This window comes from Theropithecus gelada, chromosome 19 (genome assembly GCF_003255815.1).
Source record: "Theropithecus gelada isolate Dixy chromosome 19, Tgel_1.0, whole genome shotgun sequence".
Lineage (NCBI taxonomy): Eukaryota > Metazoa > Chordata > Mammalia > Primates > Cercopithecidae > Theropithecus > Theropithecus gelada.
In genome coordinates, this window is record NC_037687.1 from 32,414,323 (window position 1) to 32,421,112 (window position 6,790).

The window sequence follows — 6,790 nt, forward strand, 5'->3', positions numbered from 1 at the left end:
CCCAGGCTGGAGTGCAGTGGCGCGATCTCGGCTCACTGCAAGCTCCGCCTCCCAGGTTCAGGCCATTCTCCTGCCTCAGCCTCCGAGTAGCTGGGACTACAGGCGCCCGCCACCACGCCCGGCTAGTTTTTTGTATTTTTAGTAGAGACGGGGTTTCACCATGTTAGCCAGGATGGTCTCGATCTCCTGACCTCGTGATCCGCCCGCCTCGGCCTCCCAAAGTGCTGGGATTACAGGCTTGAGCCACCGCGCCCGGCCTCAAGTTCTTTCAGGAAGGGAGAGCCACCCTGGCTACCATACTTGCCCAGTGTCACTCAGCTACTGAGTGGAGCAGCTGGAGTCTCTCTGACGGTGAAATTTGCTTCCTTTGGCCGGGCGCAGTGGCTCACGCCTGTAACCCCGGCACTTTGGGAGGCCAAGGCGGGCGGATCATGAGGTCAGGAGATCGAGACCATCCTGGCTAACACAGTGAAACCCCGTCTCTACTAAAAACACAAAAAATTAGCTGGGTGTGGTGGGGGGGCGCCTGTAGTCCCAGCTACTTGGGAGGCTGAGCCAGGAGAATGGCGTGAACCCAGGAGACGGAGTTTGCAGTGAGCCGAGATCGCACCACTGCACTCTCCAGCCTGGGTGACAGAGCGAGACTCCATCTCAAAAAACAAAAAACAAAAAAAAAAAAAAAAGCCGGGCGCGGTGGCTCAAGCCTGTAATCCCAGCACTTTGGGAGGCCGAGACGGGTGGATCACGAGGCCAGGAGATCGAGACCATCCTGGCTAACATGGTGAAACCCCGTCTCTACTAAAAAATACAAAAAACTAGCCGGGCGAGGTGGCGGGCGCCTGTAGTCCCAGCTACTCGGGAGGCTGAGGCAGGAGAATGGTGTAAACCCGGGAGGCGGAGCTTGCAGTGAGCTGAGATCTGGCCACTGCACTCCAGCCTGGGCGACAGAGCCAGACTCCGTCTCAAAAAAAAAAAAAAGAAAAAAAAAGTGCTTCCTTCCTACGTGCCATGCAATGCCCTTGAATATCCATCCCTATCTTCACCCATCCAACTTTCTCCTGAAACATCCATTTATCTGTGCATGTGTTCATGCCTTTGTGCATTCCTCCAACTACTTATTTCTCCACTCATCCATCCACCTGCCTGTCTAGCCAGCCATTTGCTCATATGTTCTTTTATTTATTTATTTATTTATTTATTTGGGATGGACTTTTGCTCTTGTTGCCCAGCCTGGAGTGCAGTGGCGCCATCTCGGCTCACTGCAACCTCCGTCTCCCAGGTTCTAGCGATTCTCCTGCCTCAGCCTCCTGAGTAGCTGGGATTACAGGCACCTGCCACCATTCCACCTAGAGGTAGAATTGCTGGGTCATATAGTACCATTTTTAGGACCCGCTAAACTGCTTTCCACAATGTCTACACCATTTACACCATTTTGCATTCCCGCCAGCAATGCATGAGGGTTTCAATCTCTCCACATCGGCAACAGTGCCTGGTATGATCTTTTTTTTTTTTTTTTGAGACGGAGTCTTGCCCTGTCGCCCAGGCTGGAGTGCAGTGGCACAATCTCGGCTCACTGCAAGCTCTGCCTCACCGGTTCCCGCCATTCTCCTGCCTCAGCCTCCCGAGTAGCTGGAACTATAGGCGCCTGCCACCACGCCCAGCTAATTTTTTTTTTTTTTTTTTTTTTTTGTATTTTTAGTAGAGATGGGGTTTCACCGTGTTAGCCAGGATAGTCTCAATCTCCTTACCTTGTGATCCGCCCGCCTCGGCCTCCCAAAGTGCTGGGATTACAGGTGTGAGCCACCGCGCCCAGCCTATTATCTGTCTCTTTAAAACTAAATTACAGTCTTTTTCAGGGACGGGATCTGGCTTTGTTGCCGAGGCCGGAGTTCAGTGGCTATTCACAGGTAGTATCACAGCACACTACAGCCTTGAACTCCTGGCCTCAAGAGATCCCTTTGCCTGGCTGGGAGTCACGCCTGTAACCCCAGCACTGTGGGAGGCTGAGGCAGGCGTATCACTTGAGGTCAGGAGTTGCAGACTAGCCTGGCCAACATGGCGAAACTCCATCTGTACAAAAACAAAAACAAAAACAAAAATTAGCTGGGCATGGTGGCACATGCCTGTAGTCCCAGCTACTCGGGAGGCTGAGGCAGGGGAATGGCTTGAACCCGTGAGGCGGAAGTTGCAGTGAGCCGAGACCACGCCACTGCACTCCAGCCTGGGTGACAGAGCAACACTTTGTCTCAAAAAAAAAAAAAAAAAAGATCCTCCAGCCTCCCAGGTAGCTGGAATTACAGGCCTGTGCCACCGTCCTCCACTTGATGTGTCTTTTTGATGGTGATCACTCTGGTGGGTATGAAGTGGCGTCTCCTTGTGGGTTTAATTCATGTTGCCCTAGTGACTTACGATGTTGAACATTTTTCCATGTGTTCATTGGCCATTTGCATATTTCTTTGGAGAAATGTCAGATCCTTGTTCATTTTTGAAATTAGGTTGTCTGTATTTTTATTATTGAGTCATAAGAATTTTTTTTTTTTTTTTTTTTTTTAAGGTGGAGTCTCACTCTGTCACACAGGCTGGAGTGCAGTGGCGCGATCTCGGTTCACTGCCACCTCCACCTCCCAGGTTCAGGTGGTTCTCCTGCCTCAGCCTCTGGAGTAGCTGGGATTACAGGCATCTGCTGTCATACCAGGTTAATTTTGTTTTGTTTTGTTTTGTTTTGAAATGGAGTCTCGCTCTGTCACCCGGGCTGGAGTGCAGTGGCGCGATCTCAGTTCACTGCTACCTCCACCTCCCAGGTTCAAATGATTCTCCTGCCTCAGCCTCCGGAGTAGCTGGGATTACAGGCCCCTGCCGCCATACCTGGCTAATTTTTTTTTTTTTGTATATATATATATTTTTGAAACTGAGTCTCCTTTTGTCGCTCGGGCTGGAGTGCAGTGACGCGATCTCAGTTCACTGCCACCTCCACCTCCCAGGTTCAAATGATTCTCCTGCCTCAGCCTCCAGAGTAGCTGGGATTACAGGCGCCTGCCACCATACCAGGCTTGTGTGTGTGTGTGTGTGTGTGTGTGTGTGTGTGTGTGTGTGTGTGTATGTATTTGTGTGTTTAATAGAAACAGGGTTTCACCATGTTGGCCAGGCTGGTCTCAAACTTCTGACCCCAGGTGATCTGCCTGCCTCAGCCTCCCAAAGTGCTGGGATTACAGGTGTGAGCCACCGTCCCTGGCTTAAGGATTCTTTATATATTCTGGATTATAAGGCGATCATTATCAGATATAATGATTTCCAAATATTTTCTCCCATTCAATGGATAGCCATCCTCTTTTGACCTAATATTCCCTCTTTTATTCAGGATCTGAATACTTGCATTGGGTTCGTCATTGAATCATTCAGCAAATCTTTTTTTGTTTTGTTTTGTTTTTTGAGACTGAGTCTTGCTCTGTCACCCAGGCTAGAGTACAGTGGCTCAATCTTGGCTCACTGCAACCTCTGCCTCCTGGGTTCAAGCAATTCTCCTGCCTCAGCCTCCCTAGTAGCTGGGATTACAGGCGCCTGCCATCACACCCGGCTACTTTTTGTATTCTTAGTAGAGACAGGGTTTCACCATCTTGGTCAGGCTGGTCTTGAGTTCCTGACCTCGTGATCCACCCACCTCGGCCTCCCAAAATGCTGGGATTATAGGCGTGAGCCACCGCACCCGGCCTCATTCATCAAATCTCTATCTAATGCCAATGATATGCCAGGCACTGCTTTTTGATATTGAGACTCGACTCTGAACAAGACAAAGGTCCTACCCTCCTGGCATTTATGTTCCAGCAACAAACGAATAAATAGATAGGTAGTGGTAGCCAGGGGGAGGTCCTACACAGCTCCAACTTCGTGGGCTGGCAACCTGTGTAGCCACCAGGGGTCCCATTCCCAGAAGCGACTTGCCCTATTTAAAGCTATGCTATCGGCCGGGCGCGGCGGTTCACACCTGTAATCCCAGCACTTTGGCAGGCCGAGGCGGGTGGATCGGGAGGTCAGGAGATTGAGACCATCCTGGCCAACAAGGTGAAACCCCATGTCTACTAAAATGCAAAAAAGTAGCCGGGCGTGGTGGCGGTGCCTGAAATCTCAGCTACTCGGGAGGCTGAGGCAGGGGAATTGCTTGAACCTGGGAGGCGGAGGTTGAAATGAGCTGAGATCATGCCACTGCACTCCAGCCTGGTGACAGAGTGAGACTCCATCTCAAAATAAATAACTAAATAAGTAAATAAATAAGTAAATAAATAAAGCTCTGCTATCAAGTGAGACTGTGTCTCAAAAAAAAACACCAAAAAAAAAACAAAAAAACCTCTACTATCGTCATCTTAAAATTCTTTTTCTTTCTTTCTTTCTTTTTTTTTCTTTTTTAGAGACAAGGCCTCACTGTGTCGCCCAGGCTGCTGTGCAGTGGCATCAACATGGCTCACTGCAGCCTCAACCTCCAGGGCACAAGACGTTCTCACACTTCAGTCTCCCCAGTAGCTAGGACTACAAACGTGCCACCATACCCAGCTAATGTGTGTAGAGACAGAGTTTCGTCAGCTGCCCAGACTGGTCTCAGAACTCCTGAGCTAAAGTGAGCCGCCTGCCTCAGTTTCCCAAAGTGCTGGGATTACAGGAGTGTGCCACTGTGCCCAGCCCTGACATTCTTTTTTGTTTGTTTGTTTGTTTTGAGACGGAGTCTCACTCTGTCACCCAGGCTGGAGTGCAGTGGTGCGATCTCAGCTCACTGCAACCTCCACCTCCCGGATTCAAGCGATTCTCCTGCCTCAGCCTGCCAAGTAGCTGGCGTTACAGGCGTGCACCACCACGCGTGGCTAATTTTTGTATCTTTAGTAGAGACGGGCTTTCACCATGTTGGTCAGGCTGGTCTTGAACTCCTGACCTTGTGATGCGCCCACCTTGGCCTCCCAAAGTGCTGAGATTACAAGCGTGAGCCCCTGTGCCCAGCTTGAAATTCTTAATAATTGTTTTTTTGTTGTTTGTTTGCTTGCTTGTTTTGAGATGGAGTCTCGCTCTGTCACCCAGGCTGGAGTGCAGTGGCATGATCTCGGCTCACTGCAACCTCCGCCTCCTGAGTTCAAGTGATTCTCCTGCCTCAGCCTCCCAAGTAGCTGGGATTACAGGCGTGCGCCACTATGCGTGGCTAATTTCGTATTTTTAGTGGACACGGGGTTTCACTATGTTGGTCAGTCTGGTCTCGAACTCCTGACCTCAGGTGATTTACCTGCCTCGACCTCCCAAAGTGCTGGGATTAGAGGCGTGAGCTACCATGCCCGGCCCTTAATAATTGTTGAACAAGGGGCTCTGCATTGGCTGGCAGTGGGTGGACTCTTCTAGTCAGAGCAGTCAGGTGAGACCTCCCAGGTGAGGTGACATTTCAGCAGAGACCTAAGGGAGGTGAGAGAGTGAGCCCTGCAGATATCTTTGGGCAGCACTTTCTATGCAGAGAGAACGGGGGAGGCCTTGAAATGTGGAAAGTGCAGCTTTCAGCGAGGAGGTGGATGGGACCTTACCAGGGTGAGTGGTGGGAAGAAGAGTTCCAATAAGGTGAGAGAGGTAATGAGGGGGGAAACTGGGTGGGGCCAGGGGGCCATTGTAAGAAAGTTAGATTTTTTTTTTTTTTGAGACAGAGTCTCGCTCTGTCGCCCAGGCTGGAGTACAGTGGTACATTCGGCTCACTGCAACCTCCGCCTCCTGGGTTCAAGCGATTTTCCTGCCTCAGCCTCCCACCTAGCTGGGATTACAGGCGCCCACCACCACACTCGGCTAATTTTTGTATTTTTGGTAGAGACGGGGTTTCACCATGTTGGCCACGCTGGTTTCAAACTCCTGACCTTGTGATTTGCCCGCCTTGGCCCCCCAAAGTGCTGGGGATTACAGGCGTGAGCCACTGCGCCCAGCCTAGAAAGTTAGATTTTAATCTAGGTGTGTACTAATTAACCACAGCAACTCCAGAAAACAATAAACACTTACTTCACCTGGTTTTTATGGGTCACAAATTTCGGAACGGCTTAGCTGAGCGATTCTGGCTTTGGGGTGCTTCGAAGGTTGCAGTCAAGACATGGGCCAGGGCTGCACAGCCACCTGAAGACTTGATGGACGCCGGGGGATTATTGCCGTTGTGGCCCGAGCACATGGCTGACGAGCTAGTGGGAGGCCTCGGCTCCTCTCTGGCTGCTGGCTTGAGGCTTCAGTTCCTCGAAACATGGACCTCTCTGCAGGGCAGCTCCAATGTCCTCTTTTTTAATATATATTTTTTTTGAGATGTGGTTTCGCTCTTCGTACCAGGCTGGAGTGCAGTGGTGCAATCTTGGCTCACTGCAACCTCCACCCCCCGGGTTCAATGATTCTCCTGCCTCAGCCTCCCAAGTAGCTGGGATTACTGGCACCCGCCACCATGCCCAGCTATTTTATTTTTTGTATTTTTTAGTAGAGACAGAGTTTCGCCATGTCGGCCAGGCTGGTCTCGAACTCCTGACCTCAGGTGATCCACCCACCTCAGCCTCCCAAAGTGTTAAGATTACAGGTGTGAGCCACCGTGCCAGTCCTGCAACGTCCTCTTGATGTGGACATCCCAGAGAGAGCAAAGTGAAAGTCACAGACCTTTTTTTAGGATCTAACTTTTGACACGCCATCATTTTTGCAATATCCTGTTGGTTACACAGCTCAGCACTATTCGAGGTGGAAAGAGCTACACAAGGATATGAATCCCACAAGTGGAGGATGGGGGACTGGGCGTGGTGGCTCATGCCTG